Consider the following 19,737-nt stretch of genomic DNA (forward strand, 5'->3'; position numbering starts at 1 on the left):
CATTTAAAAAAAAAAGCTTATATGGTAACATGGAACAAAATTTAAAAAATGGGGCTAGAAGTCAGTCTTTCAAATGAAATGTTAAACCAAAGCCCTGTGTGCCTGCTCAGGTAGAGGCAAAACTTCCATGGCAACATTCGAAGGAGTGCCGGCCAGTTTGCACGGTGTCGTGGCCAATGTTCCTCCCTCAACCAACACCACCAAAACCAGGTTAGCTGGTCTCTTCTCACATTTGCTGCTTGTGGGACCTAGCTTGTGCAAACTGACTGCACAACAGCAGCTGCACTTCAAAAATAAAGCACAGGTTGTAAAGTACCTTGGGATACCTGGTTAAGGCGTTAGGTTATTTCCTTCTCAAGGGAAGTGGGACACTATTTGGCATAAATTACCAGGAATGAGCATTTTAAGGTTGCTTCAGATCGAATATGAATAGCAAAGTTAGAAGAATAGCTGTGACTGCTAGATATTTGTAATAAAAAACAAAAAATGCTGAATATACTGATTAAAACTACCCTGAAATGTTAACCTATCATTCCTCTTCCGAAACTGCATGTCCTGCTCTGTATTTCCCTCATTTTCTCTTTTTATTCCAATGTGGATAAACTTGGCCTGCATTTCAATCTGAAGTTTCTTTTTACGCACACAATATATTAAACGTCTTGTGCTGTAATTGCAGGCCTCCGCACAAGGCACTGTTACACCTCCCTCTACCTTCTCCCATGTTCAACATTTCAAAATAGCTGAAAACAGCCACAACTTTTTAGATTGCCTGCATGCCAGCCTCTGGCTCTCTGTTCCCCACTCACCGTAAGGCAGGCAAATTCGGTGCCTCGCTCCCATGGGCGCACAGCTCCCAATGTGGGTTACTGTCTCTCTCCTGTTCTGGTGAATCTTTGCTGCTGTTAGCCACTGCTTCCGTTGTGAGCCTGTCCCACTTGTGTCCCCTGCTCCCTGAGGCCATCATCACTTGTCCGTATCCCATCCTATGGCCTCCTGAACAATAGCTTCCCATCTGTTATGGTGTGTCCAGTGGCCTCCCATTCCAATTGCCTGGAACTTTTGTGGTTTTAGCCACAGATTGCCACTGCCTCCAGTTTACATTGCGGCCTCTGCCTCCCACTGTGCACTTCACAAGTTAGAGCCTGAAGCAAGGTTATCAACTGCAGGTAAGGATTCCCTCAAAAGCTTGCCCAGGACTTTGGGGAAGTCCATTACTTGAACTCGAGCCTTTAAGTAACAGCAGCTATCCCAAACCTGAGGCGAGTAGGGGATTCCCAAACTCTTGCTGTTGCTCCCTTTTCTTGCCACAAGTGCCCATGCCTCCCAGTCCCCGCCCTTCATGGCCCCAAACCACCACAAATGGCCTTGCCTTCCCGTCCCAGTGTCCATGCCTTCTCACACCTTGCACTTTCCCTCTCCTACTGCTTCTCATCCTGACCGCCCGTTCCCTCTCACCTCCCCAACCCACTCACTCATGCCATCCCACCTCTTGTCCTTTCCCTTTTCCTTCTACCACCATTTACTGCCAGCTCACTCCCTACCCAGTTGGTACCTCGTATGGAAAATGCAGCTTATGGTCTGGATCCCTCCTGCAACCCTACACCACTCAGCAGATCCCGTCACCACCCAACCGCCATCAGAATATGCTGCTTTCCCCACCGCGACATACACCAACTCCCATCCCAAAGGAACACCCATCATTTCCCACCCAAAAAGAGAGAAGCAGAAGAGCAGACAGAAATACAGAAAACGAGAGGGAATGCCAGAAGAGAAAAGGGAGAAGCAGCAGAAAAGTAGAGAAAGAGAGAAGCAGCATAGAGTCATAGAGTTATACAGCACGGATAGAGGCCCTTCGGCCCATCGTGTCCGTGCCGGCCATCAAGCCCTGTCTAATCTAATCCCATATTCCAGCATTTGGTCCGTAGCCTTGTATGTTATGGCATTTCAAGTGCTCATCCAAATGCTTCTTAAATGTTGTGAGGGTTCCTGCCTCCACAACCCTTTCAGGCAGTGAGTTCCAGACTCCAACCACCCTCTGGGTGAAAAAGTTCTTTCTCAAATCCCCTCTAAACCTCCCGCCCTTTACCTTGAATCTATGCCCCCTAGTTATTGACCCCTCTACTAAGGGAAAAAGCTCCTCAGCATCCATCTTATCTATGCCCCTCATAATTTTGTACACCTCAATCATGTCCCCCCTCAGCCTCCTCTGCTCCAAGGAAAACAAACCCAATCTGCCCAGTCTTTCTTCATAGCTGAAGCGCTCCAGCCCTGGTAACATCCTGGTGAATCTCCTCTGCACCCTCTCCAAAGTGGTCACATCCTTCCTGTAGTGTGGCGACCAGAACTGCACACAGTATTCCAGCTGTGGCCTAACCAGTGTTTTATACAGCTCCATCATAACCTCCTTGCTCTTATATTCTATGCCTCGGCTAATGAAGGCAAGTATCCCATATGCCTTTTTTACCACCTTATCCACCTGTTCCGCCGCCTTCAGGGATCTGTGTACTTGCACACCCAGATCCCTCTGCCCCTCCGTATTGCCTAGGGTCTTACCATTCATTGTGTATTCCCTTGCCTTGTTAGTCCCCCCAAAGTGCATCACCTCGCACTTTTCCGGGTTAAATTCCATTTGCCACTGTTCCGCCCATCTGACCAACCCATCTATATCATCCTGCAGACTGAGGCTACCCTCCTCGCTATTTACCACCCTACCAATTTTTGTATCATCCGCGAACTTACTGATCATACCTTTTACATTCATATCCAAGTCATTAATGTAGACCACAAACAGCAAGGGACCCAGCACCGATCCCGGTGGTGCTGGATCCCTTGCTGTTGCAGATGACGGAGGCAGGTAAGAGAGAGAGAGAGAACGTATCCTCCAACTTACTGTGAGCAACACCATGGACGATCCACTACTGTAATAATAAAAGTCCTGTGTGTAATTCCTCACACTCCCTGGGGGCATCACATTTACTGCTCGTCACCGTCAGCATATCCTCTGACTCAACGTGACTGACAGCACAGGAAATCTGCTTTTATTTGTAAAAGTGGCTCAAATTTCTGGGAGTGCTTGTGAAGCCCCAAAGGTTGCATGACAGTGGACTCCACAAAAGACCGGCTCAATTTAGAAAAAAGGAAAGCTAACCTCAAAGGAGATACTTTGATCAGCGATAAAACTTTGTTACGTTGCTCAAATGACCATTAATCATGTGTGAATCTCGACAGTAAGCAGCTATTTGACCGCTGGGAACTTCGCAGCCAAGTCTGCGCCTGAAGTGCATGCACATGTAGTTCCAGCAGGGATGCCTGGACAGTGATCACGAATGGTTATCCTGGCCAATATTTTCCTTCCCTATCCCAAGAGCACAGAGGGCAATTCTGACACCTCTCCTGCCACCTTGGGGCATATGGCTCAGTTCCACACCAGGCAATGCATTTATCTGTATTCGGGAAAGTGTTTTGTAATTTAATATTGAATTTGACATGGATCATAGTCATACTAAATGGTTCCAATATATAAGGATTGAGAGTCAAAGATTCTGAATACTGATGTACTCTTGTGTCTTTCCTCAAAATATAAAAAGGATTCTGCACTTAAACGAGTCATTTTAATATACCTGTAACCTTCTAACAAACATCCTGCTCCTATTTTACATTGTTTATTGCAACTGCTGTAAGTTGCATTACACGGTGTTTCTTTAATTCCCCCTCAACACATTTTCACTGAGGTAGGAGGACGGGAAAGTTAGCCCTTTTTTTGTTCTTCTTTCATTCACTCCGTTTGACACGTTCACTGTTTTCTCGAAGCTGCAGGGCCCTGAAGCTCTTTTCGCTCTTTTTTTGTTCTAATGTGTTTCCTTGCTCTGCTCCATTTGGCACACTGTCTGAGCTGTTAGGAGCGGTGACAAGTTACCCTGCGTGCTTGAGGGGGAGCTGTCTCCACGCCAGATCACAATCAGCTAGCTCTGAAACACTCCACCACCTTCAGAACCAGGCAATTCCAGGCAGTTTTTAAAACTCCAGGTGTCAGTGGCTTTTGACAGAAATCCATGCTTGATATTTGGAGATAGTACACATGGACAGTTCTCAGTGCCCCAGCTTTCAAAAGAAAAATGCAGTCTCTTATTAATATCACACGCAGCATTTCACAGAATCATACAGCACAGGAGGCCGCCATTTGGCTCATCATGCCTGTGCCGGCTCTTTGAAAGAGCTATCCAATTAGTCCCACTCCCCCCTGCTCTTTCCCCATAGCCCTGCACGTGTTTCCTTTTCGAGTATTTATCCAATTCCCTTTTGAAAGTTACCACTGAATCCGCTTCCACCACCCTTTCAGGCAGTGCATTCCAGACCATAACAACTCGCTGTGTCAAAATATTTCTCCTCATCTTCCCCCCCTGGTTCTTTGTCCAATTATTTTAACTTTGTGTCCTCTGGTCACTGACCCTCCTGCCAGTGGAAGCAGTTTCGAACAGTTTCACAATTTTGAACACCCCTATTAAATCTCTTCTTAACCGTCTCTGCTCTATAGAGAACAAGTAATCCAGAGGCCTGGACGACTTAATGATCCAGAGATGCGAGTTCAAATCCCACCACGGCAGCTGGGGAATTTAAATTCAGTTAATTAAATAAATCTGGAATAAAAAAAAGCTAGCATCAGTATCGGATTGTCGTAAAAACCCATCTGGTTCACTAATGTCCTTTAGGGAAGGAAATCTGCCATCCTTATCTGGTCTGGCATATATGTGACTCCAGACCGACAATGTGGTTGACTCTTAACTGCCATCTGAAATGGCCTAGCAAGCTACTCAGTTGTAACAAACCGCTACGAAACATGAGAATGAAAATGGATGGACCTCGGCACCGGCTACGGACACGGCACACCCAGCCCAGTCAACCCTGCAAAGTCCTCCTCATCAACATCTGGGGACTTGCCCCAAAATTGGGAGAGCTGTCCCACAGACTAGTCAAGCAACAGCCTGACATAATCATACCTTTCAGCCAATGTCCCAAACTCCTCCATCACCATCCCTGGGTATGTCCTGTCCCAACAGGGGTGGTGGCACAGTGGTATACAGTCGGGAAGGAGTGGCCGTGGGAGTCCTCAACATTGACTCCAGACCCATGAAGTTTCATGGCTTCAAGTCAAGCACGGGCAAGGAAACCTCCTGCTGATTACCACGTACCGCCCTCCCTCAGCTGATGAATCAGTACTCCTCCATGTTGAACACCACTTGGAAGAAGCACTGAGAGTAGCAAGGGCACAGAATGTACTCTGGGTGGGGGACTTCAATGTCCATCACCAAAAGTGGCTCGGTAGCTCCACTACTGACCGAGCTGGCCGAGTCCTGAAGGACATAGCTGCCAGTCTGAGCCTGTGACAGGTGGTGAGAGAACCAACATGAGGGGGAAAAACCTACTTGACCTCGTCCTCACCAATCCACCTGTCGCAGCTGCATCTGTCCATGACAGTATTGGTAGCAGTGACCACCACACTGTCATTGTAGAGACGAAGTCCCGTCTTCACACTGAGGACACCCTCCATTGTGTTGTGTGGCACTACCACTGTGCTAAACGGGATAGATTCAGAACAGATCTAGCAGCTGAAAACTGGGCATCCATGAGGCGCTGTGGGCCATCAGCAGCAGCAGAATTGTATTCCACCACAATCTGTAACGTCACGGCCCAGCATATTCCTCACTCTACCATTACCATCAAGCCAGGGGACCAACCCCGGTTCAATAAGGAGTGTAGAAGAGCATGCTAGGAGCAGCACCAGGCGTACCGAGAAATGAGGTGCCAACCTGGGGAAGCTGCAATACAGGGCTACATGCATGCTAAAAAGCGGAAGCAGCATGCTATAGACAGGACTAAGCAATCCCACAATCAACGGATCAGATCAAAGCCCTGCAGTCCTGCCACATCCAGTCGTGAATGGTGGTGGACCATAAAAAACAAACTGGAGGAGGAGGCTCCATGAATATCCGCATCCTTAATGATGGTGGAACCCAACATGTGAGTGCAAAAGACAAGGCTGAAGTATTTGCAACCATCTTCAGCCAGAAGTGCCACGTGGATGATCCATATCGGCCTACTCCTAAGGTCCCCACCATCAGAGAAGCCAGTCTTAAGCCAATTCGATTCATTCACGTGATATCAAGAAACGGCTGAGCGCACTGGATACAGCAAAGGCTATGGGCCCCAACAACATCCCAGCTATCGTGCTGAAGACTTGTGCTCCAGAACTAGCCGCGCCTCTAGCCAAGCTGTTCCAGTACAGCTACAACACTGGCATCTATCTGACAATGTGGAAAACTGCCCAGGTATGTCCTGTCCACAAAAAGCAGGACAAATCCAATCCGGCCAATAACCGCCCCAACAGTCTACGCTCAATCATCAGCAAAGTGATGGAAGGTGTCATCAACAGTGCTATCAAGCGGCACTTACTCACCAATAACCTGCTCACTGATGCCCAGTTTAGGTTCCGCCAAGACCACTCGGCTCCCGACCTCACTACAGCCTTGGTCCAAACATGGACAAAGGAGCTGAATTTCAGAGGCGAGGTGAGAGTGACTGCCCTTGACATCAAGGCAGCATTTGATCAAGTGTGGTATCAAGGAGCCCGAGTAAAATTGAAGTCAATGTGAATCGGGGGAAAAACTCTCCACTGGCTGCAGTAATATCTAGCACAAAGGAAGATGGTTGTGGTGGTTGAAGGTCAATCATCACAGCCCCAAGACATCGTTGCAGGAGTTCCTCAGGACAGTGTCCTGGGCCCAGCCATCTTCAGCTGCTTCATCAATGACCTTCCCTCCAACATAAGGTCAGAAATGGGAACGTTCGCTGATGACTGCAGTGTTCAATGCCATTCACAACTCCTCAGATAATGAAGCAGTCCATGCCTACACGCAACAAGACCTGGACGACGTTCAGGCTTGGGCTGATATCTGGCAGGTAACATTTGCACCACAGAAGTGCCAGGCAATGACTATCTCCAACAAGCGAGAGTCTAACCGCCGCCCCTTGACATTCAACGGCATTACCATTGCCGAATCCCCCACCATCAACATCCTGGGGGGTCACCATTGACCAGAAACGTAACTGGACCAGCCACATAAATACTGTGGCAACAAGAGCAGGTCAGAGGCTAGATACTCTGCGGCGAGTGTCTCACTTTCCACCATCTACAAGGCACAAGTAAGGAGTGTGATGGAACACTCTCTACTTGCCTGGATGAGTGCAGCTCCAACAACACTCAATAAGCTCGACACCATCCAGGACAAATCAGCCCGCTTGATTTGCACCCCATCTACCACCTTAAACATTCACTCCCTCCACCACCGGCGTACCGTGGCTGCAGTGTGTATCATCTACAAGATGCACTGCAGCAACTCGCCAAGGCTTCTTATGCAGCACCTCTCAAACCTGCGACCTCTTCCACCTAGAAGGACAAGGGCAGCAGACGCATGGGAACACCACCACCTCCAAATTCCCCTCCAAGTCACACATCATCCTAACTTAGAAGTATATCGCCGATTCTTCATTGTCGCTGGGTGAAAATCCTGGAACTCCCTCCCTAACAGCACTGTGGGAGTACCATCACCAGACGGACTACAGCGGTTCAGGAAGTCGGCTCACCACCACCTTCTCGAGAGCAATTAGGGATGGGCAATAAATGCTGGCCTTGCCAGCGACGGCCACATCCCATAAACGAATAAAAACAAAAATTGTTTTTGCAATTTCTGCCTGTGAGGAATCCCATGTTGGAGTAACATTATATAATAGGTACACCATCAGTCTCTTTGCACAAAGGTCCTGTTGTCTATCTCAGTCTCTCTGTGTCTCTACAAAAAGCATACCAAAAATGGTGGGGAACCAAGGGTCTAATGACAGTTAGGAACTTAACATCATTAATACAAGTACTAGAGAAACTAATGGGACTAAAAGCTGACAAATCCCCTGGACCTGACGGTCTACATGCTAGGGTTCTAAGAGAAGTAGTTGCAAAGATAGTGGATGCATTGGTTTTGATCTTCCAAAATTCCCTAGATTCTAGAATGGTCCCAGCGGATTGGAAGGTAGCAAATGTAACACCGCTATTCAAGAAAGAAGGGAGAGAGAAAACTACAGGCCAGTTAGCCTGATATCAATCGTCGGGAAAATGCTGGAATCCATTGTTCAGGTCGTGGTATCAGGGCACTTAGAAAATCATAACATGATTAGGCAGAGTCAACATGGTTTTATGAAAGGGAATCGTGTTTGACAAATTTATTAGAATTTTTTGAGGATGTAACTAGCAGAATAGATAAAGGGGAACCAGTGGATGTAGCACATTTGGATTTCCAAAAGGCATTCGATAAGGTGCCACATAAAAGGTTATTACACAAGATAAGGGTTCATGGGGTTGGGGGTAATATAGTAACATGGACAGAGGATTGGTTAACGGACAGAAAACAGAGAGTAGGGATGAACGGGTCTTTCTCAGGTTGGCAGGCTGTAACTAGTGGGGTGCCACAAGGATCCGTGCTGGGGCCTCAGCTAATTATAGTCTATATTAATGACCTAGGTGAAGGGGCCGAGTGTAATGTATTTGCTGACGATACAAAGCTAGGTGGGACAGTAAGCTGTGAGGAGAACACAGAGTCTGCAAAGGGATATAGATAGACTAAGTGAGTGGACAGTAAGGTGGCAGATGGAGCATAATGTAGGAAAATATGAGGTTATCCACTTTGGTAGGAAGAATAGAAAAACAGAATATTTTTTAAATTGAGAGAACATTTTAAATGTTGGTGTTCAGAGAGATTTGGGTGTCCTCATGCAAGAAACACAGAAAGCTAGCATGCAGGTACAGCTAGCAATAAGGAAGGCAAATGGCATGTTGTCCTTTATTGCAAGGGGGTTGGAGTATAAAGTAAGGAAGTCTTGCTACAACTGTAGAGGGCCTTGGTGAGACCACACCTGGAGTACTGTGTACAGTTTTGGTCTCCTTATCTAAGGAAGGATATACTTGCCTTGGAGGCGGTGCAACAGTTCACTAGATTGATTACTGGGATGAGAGGGCTGTCCTATGATGAGAGATTGTGTAGAATGGGCCTGTACTCTCTCGAGTTCAGAAGAATGAGAGGTGATCTCATTGAAGCATACAAGATTCTGAAGGGGATTGACAGGGTAGGTGCTGAGAGGTTGTTTCCCCTGGCTGGAGTGTCTAGAACTAGGGGGCATAGTCTCAGGATAAGGGGTCGGCCATTTAAGACTGAGATGAGGAAGAATTTCTTCACTCAGAGGGTTGTGAATCTTTGGAATTCTTTGCCCCAGAGAGCTGTGAATGTTGAGTCTTTGGAGTATATTCAAGGTTGAGATAGATAGATTTTTGGACTTTAGGGGAATCAAGGGATTTGGAGATCAGGCCGGAAAGTGGAGTTGAGGTCTAAGGATAAGGGGTAAGCCATTTAGGACTGAGATGAGGAGGAATTTCTTCACCCAGAGAGTGGTGAACCTGTGGAATTCTCTACCACAGAAGACAGTAGAGGCCAATTCATTAAATATATTTAAGAAGGAGTTGGATATATTTCTTAAGGCTAAAGGGATCAAGGGGTATGGGGAGAAAGCAGGGACCGGGTACTGAAATTGGATGATCAGCCATGATCTTATTGAATGGCGAAGCAGGCTCGAGGGGCCGTATGGCCTACTCCTGCTCCTATTTCTTATGTTCTTAAGATATTCTCTGACTTACCGTGAGCAATGTTAGGGTAGATCAGTTAATTTTACTTTAAAATAGCAAACAGCTCTTCAAGATAAAAGATCATGAAAATTAGCTGCAACCTGTGTGGGAGTAGAATGTTTTTATATCTGTTCCCACAGGGCACTGCAGCATCATCAACCTGACAGGGTCTTTTCAAATATAAATTGTTATTAGAGTTCTATGCATTTGCAGTCATGGCTCAGCACGTTCAATTTCTGGTCTTTGGACCACCCCTGGGATGGTGGTAGGGGCACTACAACAGCCTGGTTGGGAAGGCGAAAAATCATCCAGTCTTCCTGTTCCTGAACACTATCCATTGATCGCTACTGCAAAGTGCATATGTGTGGACATCAAGTAAAGACAGCATCGGGCTCCATTGTGATTCCCGATTTGGTCGAATAACCTGCTGAAACTCATCGTCTAGGCTCACACATGATCAATGGTGACTTGGGCAAGGTACCAGAGGGTGCCCACTGTCAGTCAAATTGTACCCAGCCAAGAATCAATGCTTGGAGGGAAGGACATTGTCAGCAAAAAGAAAAAAAGCTTGAAATCACTAATTAGATCATCTTTGTCTAAATTTAACCTCATTAAGCTGTACTTTCAATATCAATGGGATACTGCAGTTGAATTGTTTTCTATTCCAAATGATTGCATGTGTGACTCTTACTAATGTGGTCTCAGTCAGATTATGGATAGTTGCTATTGAAAAAGTTTAAATTTAACAAAATCTGATGCAGGAGTAATAACGCACCCGCCCCTGAATCAAGGCTCCAACACTTAATGGAGCTGACAGTCCCAACATAACCATCACTCACTGTGAGGACAGCATCCTGTCTTAGGCAGAGAATCAGGACCACTGAGTGAACGGAAGGAACACAGTCGTGGACTGCGGATGGGGGTGGGGAAAGAAGGGTAGAGTAAGAGTGCCAACACTGCTCCTGACTTATATAGTACTGCAATGGGGTACAGCCAGAATACCAATGCATTTGTTGGCAGCAACTGATTCAGGAGTATTGGGAGATGCTGCGATAAACTACTGAAGAATTTTAAACGGAGTGATAAGCTACTGAATTTCTTTCCAACATCAACTTACTAGCTCGCCCTAGGCTTTGTTGGCAAGTTAAAATTTGTCTCACGAGAGGTCTAAAAGTACTACTCCCTGCTGGTAGTGTGTTGTTGAAATAAAATTTTACTGCAAGTGCTGGATAAGGCTTCTGGCACTGAAACAGCACTGTGCGCCATTTATTATGTTACATAAGTAAAGGATGCGATTGCCCAGATTTGCAGGATGGCTACCAGAATACCAATTAGTACCATCCAATCTCACTGTCTCGGCATTTCCTCAATTGTTTCCCATTACATGAATTTTGCTACCAAGCTGAAAAACCTGACCCCGCACAATGCAACCTCCTATAGTTCTTGCCCTACCTCTGGATCTCATGTCCAGTCCCCTGCTTCACATTCCCCCATATGCTCTTGCCCTCAATTCCCCGTCTAGATTCAACTCCCCTACCCTCCACCCCCACCCAACCCATGCCACACCCTACATCCTCCCCTAACTCTTTCTCCATCTCTGGATCTCCAGTCCACCCCAAAAGCCTCAAGTCCCACATTCTATAATCCCCCATACACTCTTTCTCCCTGAATCTCCTGCATAGTCTTCAAAGTTTACATTCCGCACTCTCCCGGAACTCTTTCCCCATTCCCACAACTCCAGTCTCAATAGCCCTGATTTTACACTCCCCTGCACCAACTCTGTCTAGTCTCAATGCCTCTCCTCTCACGTGTTGCAACATTACACACACCCCTCAGCTCCAGATTGCCTGTCTGATCTCAACACTCCAAATCCAAACTACCGCTCTGCAAGGAAGGAAAGCTCAAAATAAAACGGATGTTAGTGTGCAAGCAAACGCTAATAAATCAACATTTTTGCAAGGCTCCCTGGAACATTCCTTCAAATAAATCATGCTTTAAAAAGCAGCTGAAGAATTGGATCCCATTGCGGGAAAATGGGCAAACATTTCAGCAATTTATTTCTGTTAGAAAACGTCTTGGGGCATTTTTTGGCATTAAGCGGCCTTAATTTATTTTCTATTGTGGCCTATTAATAAACCTAGAGATACACAGTGGATACACATCAGCAACCCTTTATAACATTGCAGGGACCCTCACATTCACGAAATACTGGATCTGCTTCCACCCCCCCCCCCTCCACCCCACGATGATGTAATGATTTCTAAGTCAATTTAAGAGAATAAATTATATGAATTATTAAAAGAAAACTGACATCCCTTTCTTTCCAACCCCTTTGTGCTCAGAAGCCCACGGATGGAACCATCTGCTCAGCTATTTACCCTTGGTCTCCAGGGGGATAAAACTAACTGCGGCACCTGATCAGGTGATTTAACATCAGTGGGAAAGAACCCCAGACTGAAGCAGTTCAGTGCTTTTTATTCATGTAACACCTGCCACTGGTGGAGCATGATTTCATATGATTTCCTCGTTTATTCAGTCAGCTGGAAGATCTGCTGACAGTCCCGGGACGCGGGTCCTGGCGTGTACACGGTTTGGCAACCAGGCTGAGAATGAAGGGAACTCAGATGTCTACACTGAGCCTTGCTGACAGCTACATACAGGAGAACACAGTGCCAAAAAGGGAATAGAAATCAAATCCCTTTCAGTCAACACTGCCAGATCAGAGGTTTATAAAACATAAAATGCCTTGGGCTCTGCATTTAGGATATTTTGGAACAAAATATTAGTTTAGCTCTTTAATTACAGACATTCTTGTTTGGGTCCTGTCAACCGCAGCATAAATAAAATATCAGAAGTTTATAAAAATACACAGAGTGCTGGTAATGCACAGTGTGAATAAAATAACCTTTCAACATGATAAAAACATCAGGGGTCTTTTATCTCATTTTCCCCCCCTGAATTTTCTCTCCTCTCCTGGAGGATGGCGGCTGATGATGGGGCAATGAGCAATGGTTGGTGGCAGCCCTCACGACTTCACCCACGTGGCCATTTGTCATGTGCAAGTTTGGACAGGAAAGCTGCCAGACTATTTGACTTAGGGAGAACCACAGCCCTCACTGTATATCCCTCACCTAGCTCAGAACAAGGTAACTGGCACTTTGTTTGTTTGTTTATTTACAATTGGGTGGTTTGCTAGGCCACTTCAGAGGACATTAAGAGTCAATCAGTAGTGTGGGATTGGAGTTACATGTAGGCCAGACTGGGGGGTGGCAGGCTCCCTATCCTGAAGGGGATTTGTGAACCACTGATGACCAACTTTACAAATTGTTATGGTTGGATTTGATCTTGCAACTAAGGGTCACTCGTCCAGTAGCATGACCACTATGCAACCATACCCATTGATCCATTCAGTCCAGGTTCAATTCCCAGTCTGTGCTGAGTAAGCTGATTTAAGCCAGAGCAGCTTTAGGAACACCACAATTGGCCTCAGCACCCTGGATTAGAGAGGGAAAATTCAGATAGGGTTTCCTCTCCTGTTCACCATCCAGCCAGCTCTGATGGAAGTGTGCATGTGAGCTTTGGTGAAGCTAGGATGAACCTTCTTTGATCTCACAAAGGCCTTCGACACTGTCAACCGTGAGGGATTATGGAGTGTCCTCCTCAAATTCGGCTGCCCTCAAAAGTTTGTCACCATCCTCCACCTGCTTCACGACGACATGCAAGCCGTGATCCTGACCAACGGTTCCACCACAGACCCAATTCACATACGAACCGGGGTCAAGCAAGGCTGTGTCATCGCACCAACGCTCTCCTCGATCTTCCTTGCTGCAATGCTCCATCTCACCCTCAGTAAGCTCCCCACTGCAGTGGAGCTAATTTACAGAACAAACAAGAAACTGTTCAACCTCCATCGCCTCCCGTCCAGATCCAAGGTCATCCCATCCTCTGTCGTCAAATTACAGTATACAGACGACGCGTGCGTCTGCGATCACTCGGAGGTCGAACTCCAAACCATTGTCAACACCTTCACCGAAGCGTACGAGAGCATGGGCCTTACACTAAACATCCGTAAGACAAAGGTTCTCTACCAACCTGCCCCTGCCACACAGTGCTGCCCCCCAATTATCAAAATCCACGACAAGGCCTTGGACAACATGGACCACTTTCCATACCTCGGGAGCCTACTGTCAACAAGGGCAGACGTCGACGACGAAGTCCAACAGCACCTTCAGTGTGCCAGTGCAGCCTTCGGTCGCCTGAGGAAGAGAGTGTTTGAAGACCAGGACCTCAAACCCGGCACGAAGCTCATGGTCTACAGAGGAGTAGTGATACCCGCCCTCCTATATGCTTCAGAGACATGGACCATGTACAGCAGGCACCTCAAAACACTGGAGAGGTACCACCAACGCTGCCTCCGCAAGATCCTGCAAATCCATTGGCAGGATAGGCGGACCAACGTCAGTGTTCTTGCTCAGGCCAACATCCCCAGCATCGAAGCTTTGACCACACTCAATCAGCTCCGATGGATGGGTCACATTGTCCGCATGCCCGATACGAGACTCCCAAAACAAGCGCTCTACTCGGAGCTCCGGCACGGCAAGAGAGCCCCAGGTGGGCAGAGGAAACGCTTCAAGGACACCCTCAAAGCCTCCTTGAAAAAGTGCAACATCCCCACCGACACCTGGGAATCCCTGGCCCAAGACCGCACAAAGTGGAGGAGAAGCATCCGGGAAGACGCCGAACACCTCGAGTCTCTTCGCCGGGAGCAAGCGGAAGCAAGCGCAGGCAGTGCACGTCAACCCAAGCACCCCACCCACCCGCCCCTTCAACCACCGTCTGCCCCACCTGTGACAGAGACTGTAGGTCCCGCATTGGACTCATCAGTCACCTGCAAACTCATTTTTAATGTGGAAGCATGTCATCCTCGGTTCAGAGGGACTGCCTAAGAAGAAGAAGGAGGATGAAGCTCCGCTGTTTCCCATAACAGCCTGCTGACATTTACTGCCAATGGTCACACATAAATAATGGCCATTTCGGAGAGGCATTGGTGCTTCAGCAAATGAGTCAATGAATGAGAAAAGGGGAAGGAAGAAAGATGCTGGATAACATTGGCGAGAAAAATAAAAGATAAACAGAAACAATTCTAACCATGTCACTTGACATTCCTTCAGACCTGTACGAACAATTTTTTTCACTCTTGAAAGATCTACCTGAAGTAGGTGCACAATATTCCAAACTGTTGGATGATTCCACACGACTTACATTGATGGGAGAAAATATCAGCCATTTTAGATGCTTTTTGATATCTGCACTCTATCTTCATCATAACCTTCACAGCTATAAGATGATAACATTATGGCCCCTGGTTTGACTGATGCTAAAGACTGATGCTAAAGCAAAGCGGCCATTGTTCCCAGTAAACTTCAAGCATAATTCATGCCAGGGAATGTCAGCAAAACACAAGCTAGAACAGTGGTGATGCTCCCAAACATAAAATAGACTACATTTTTTTCTTAAATTGAGAAAAACTAGGTCAAGGCAGGTCATTACCCAAGATTAAGAGTGGGACAGAATAGATAAATCAAAGACAGTGGTTAGGTGATGCCAAGTTTCGGTTTTAAAAGTGTGCAGATTATAAGAGGTTGGGAGTTACAGTAGGAGATAGTGAGTTCTGATTTCAACAGTGAGTTCTGTAGAGAATCTCACTACAAATGGCAATATCCTTAATGCCAGACAATGCATTGCAGCGAGGGTGCAGTCTTATATTTAAAGATTGTTTTCTGATGTTTTTATTCAAATTATTATTTATAACTTGGCTGTACCCTTAAACAGGCTGTCTGCTGACCATCCATGCAGATTTAAGGGAAATAATTCATCACAATCGAAGGCAGTTCACCACAATCAAGGATACCTCGCAAGAAAAGTTGCCTGTGCCCACCTGGAGCCAAAACCTCTAATTTGCAGACGCAAACGAGCCTCTTTTTGTTTCTTCAACTTTCTGAAGGTTTATTCAAACAGCAGCCTACTGCAGCTGTAAACTGAACGGAGATCGGTCGATTGAAGAACACCACCTGTGGTCTTGTCCTTCACTCGGTCAAACCTGCCACTCCCCTGGTGAGGTCCACTCGCACATATATTACTGCCTAAACTGTTATGTTGTCCTGTTAAAAGCTCCAAGCTCTGCTTTGATACGTCTTCTCTTGGCTCCCTCCTGTGCAGTTGAAACTGCTCAACAAAACCTGTCATGGCTTCACAGTGCGAGAGAGAGCCAGGTTAAGATGTTAAAACAAACACAGAGGTAATAACAGCCATTAATGTACTTCTATACCATAACATTTTTTCAATATAGATCAAATTACTCACAGAATTGTAGATTGTGCACGGAGAAATTTGAACCCTTTTTAAAAAGCTAGAAAATACAAGGAAAGCTTTACCATCTGTGATAAGGAAAATTACATTTAACTCAATACATTTAGAAATAGGCCAGAATTCAGACTGGTTATAGCTAATATGACCAAATTGTGAGGATTTTTTTAAAATGTGGCTCATTAAGATGCAGCGCAGCTTGTGGTGGAGGGGGAGAGGAGCACAATGGCTTCCGATACAGTTTTGTCACCTTTGGAGTCCTCATTTTGAATGCAGTCCAGACAGATGGGATACAAAAATAAAGTAAAATTTCTTCTGCCTGATGATTGTTAAGAGGCCTGAGTTAATACTGTTGCAGCCACAACTTCGTGCATGTTGTTAGGTACATGTGTGTTGCAGGGAGGGTTGTCACCTTTTGTCAAATCCAAAACCAGATAAAGATGTGGAACGTGGCTTGAGTTCTGAAATTTGCTTTGCTGCCGATTAAAATTAATTTAATAACCTCAATAATTAATATTGAGGGACACAACGGAAAATGGCCATTTATTTTAAAAGCCAGACACTTGGCCCTGAAATTTCTGGCTCCGCGCTGCACTGGTGGCAGGATAGAACTTCTGCTCACAGAAATCCAAGGACGCTGACTCCGTCAGAATTCCCAGGGTCAGCTACTTTGCATAATGCTGGGCAGGACAAGGATATAAGTCTCATCAGCAGCAGGCCAGATAGGCTGCGGAGGTGGGTGGAAAATTCTGGAATGGGATAGAGCACGGACGTATCCTGCTCATTAAAAGGGTTGCATCCATTTAAAGTGATGAGCAGGCTGCAGTATGCGAGAATGCAATAGCGGCTGCAGAAAGTAAATAAGGGTGAGCTTTGAGGGATGGTATTGTTGGAATAGCTGGGAAGAAGCCATTAAAGGCAACAATCTAAATCATGTAGGAGGAGGTGGCTGCGACTGTGAGTGACACCTCCATAATCCCAAGAACTGCTTTACAATGTTAAAAGAAGTTTAATGACCTCAAGGTCAGAAATGGTAAGTGTGTTGTCAACTAAATAACAGGGAAGTGCACTGAAATAGAGAGAAGCCAATTGGTATGTCCCTATCCTAATATTAAAGCTGTGCAATTTGGGGTTATCAAGTAGCACCATGTTCCCTGCCCCAGAAACACTTTAACTGGACATGTCATTTGTCTCACTTGTCTCCTGTAAGGCATGTTAGCACATGGAAGTCTCACATCCCAAGTCCTTGTTCCCTTCCACTCCAAGAACCCTAGCAGATTGTGACTGCAGGATCTGGAGACCGCTGCAGCCAATTAATACAATTCAATACTTCAACAGGAGGAAAGTACATGTAATGTCAGGAAACGACATACGAGGGCCACTGGGCAAGGAACTGCACATGAACTCAGCAGGACATATGCTCTGTTTCCTTGTGTCCTATTCCACAGCTTGGGAAGGTCCACCACTGCTTGCTCCCTGCGACTGTTCTGATACCATTTCTGCAGCTGCTGACTTGTGCTGCTGCGGCTGACGTGTGCACTGGTGAATCACTCCTGTAATTCTCCACTTCCAGCCTTTTGCACCTTCCTGGGCCTGGAGGCTGCTTTCAAAATGGTTCAAAAATGCTACTTCATCACTGGTGTACGGGGACAGTCGAGATGCAGTCTTTACTAATTCTATTAGGCCTGAAAAGTTCATAGTGCTCTACTTAGTCTTCCTTGTGCAAAAACTCTTAATGTTATCACTAAAGGAAATAAGGGAACTATGGGTGGTTTACAGGAGGTGGCAGGCCACCTGTTGCACACTTACACATTAAACAAGAGAACAAACAGCACAATCGGAAGCATAAGAAAAGGGCATTCAGAGAAGCAGCGCTGGCACGAACACTGTGGGCATGTACATACCTCAATCATTCAAAGTGATACTTAACTCAGTCCTTCAATGCCACAGAATCACTCAAAGTGCCTTTTTAAAGTACTTGTGCACTTTTAAATAAGGCAGATGAGTTGGCGAGCTGTGCCAACCTGCAACAAGTGAAGTAAATTCCTACTTAGCCGTGCAGCGCAATTTGCTACACGAGTACAATCATTTCACTGCAAGCAGGGAAAGTGATGGTTTCTCAGTTGATCTGAGTGATAACAAGTCACTGCAGCAAATCACTTGCCCTACTTACGAGTTTTCAATGCAATAAATCAATTCAGTTGGAAAATAATCAAAATTAAACCTAATTTTGTCAAACCTTGATTTATCGCTGCATGAAACTTGAGAACACCTAAATTAACTACAAAAGTTTAGAATAATCACATTGAAAATTATCATAATAGCAGATTAGAGCCTTCTCCAGCTTAATTTAGGAACTCTCAAGGATGTGAAATAAACACAGTTCAGTCCCAAAAACAGTTGTGAATCTGCAGGGAACGTGACATTCTACAGATTCAGCAACAACAGAAAATGAGGCAACCTAGCTTATTTATTTGAGTTTTCTTTTTCTTCTTTGAGCTTTTGTTGACCTGAAATATTACCCCAACTGCACAATTTTTTCCCCAGACATCTGTGTGTGACTGAGTGTGTAACTGGGTACATTAAATCCAAGCCCATACACTGCCTGTGACAGTGTGTAGCAGGGCACCTTGTTCTCAGGCCCTTACAAGATTCACTGCAGCAACTCGCCAAGGCTTCTTCGACAGCAACTCCCGAACCCACAACCTCTTCCACCTAGAAGGACAAGGGCAGCAGGTGCATGGGAACACCACCACCTCCAAGTTCCTCTCCAAGTCACACACAATCCTGACTTGGAAATATATCGCCCATCCTTCATCGTCGCTGGGTCAAAATCCTGGAACTCCCTCCCTAACAGCACAATGGAAGCCCTTCAACAGACAGACTGCAGCAGTTCAAGGCGGCGGCTCACCACCACCTTCTCAAGGGCAACTCGGGATGGGCAACAAATGCTGGCCTTGCGAACCCACATCCCATGAACGAATAAAAAAAAACCACTGCCTGTGACTGAGTGTATGAGCAAGTAACCTGCTTCCAGGCCTCTGACAATGTTGCGCTCGAAACTGATTTCTGTAGGCAGGCAAAATAGCCTGTTGGGAGCTGTCCCTATGTTGCACCCCCATCCCCATAGTTGAACATGTGGGGGGAAAAATTGAGTCGCGCCCCCTTTGGGGCGCTAACTTCGCCGGGGCGCTACTTTTAATGCTCTGAAAAAATGAGTGCCCCGCGGCCAAAATTCATCAGTGGTGCCCCAAGAGGGAAGCAGGGTGCTACTGGAAGCGCCCTGCCTCCCTCTTGGGATGCTGCGAGGGAATATTGCAGTGCTACGTGCAGCAGCACCACGTCATGCCACAGTACGGCAGGCCTTCCTCCCCTTCTTAAAGGGGAGAGGCCTTGCGAGGCCGGGGACGGCAACGGGGGCAAGTGCTGGCAGGCGGCCAGCAACAAAAATGGCCGCCCGGCACCTCGCCTTTAATTAGCGCCACCCCGGCCGCAGGTAAGCCCCCCTGACCCTGTCAGCCATAGCGTCCGGCGGTAAGTCAGGGGGCGCTACTGAAGATCGCGTCCGGGGTGCTGTGCACGGCGATGACTTCATAGGGTGTTAATGGGAGGTGCAAAGCAACCAAATTTTTTCCCCGTGATCTCTG

At 46.5% G+C, this 19,737-nt stretch overlaps 1 protein-coding gene across 1 annotated transcript in view; it reads right to left on the minus strand.

Moving 5' to 3' along the window:
* Positions 1-19,737, minus strand: part of exoc4 (exocyst complex component 4) — a 565,674-nt gene that overhangs the window by 80,196 nt on the left and 465,741 nt on the right. The gene's annotated exons all lie outside the window — the stretch shown is intronic.

Source organism: Somniosus microcephalus, chromosome 17 (genome assembly GCF_052327205.1).
Source record: "Somniosus microcephalus isolate GS21.2 chromosome 17, FLI_Smic_1.0, whole genome shotgun sequence".
NCBI lineage: Eukaryota > Metazoa > Chordata > Chondrichthyes > Squaliformes > Somniosidae > Somniosus > Somniosus microcephalus.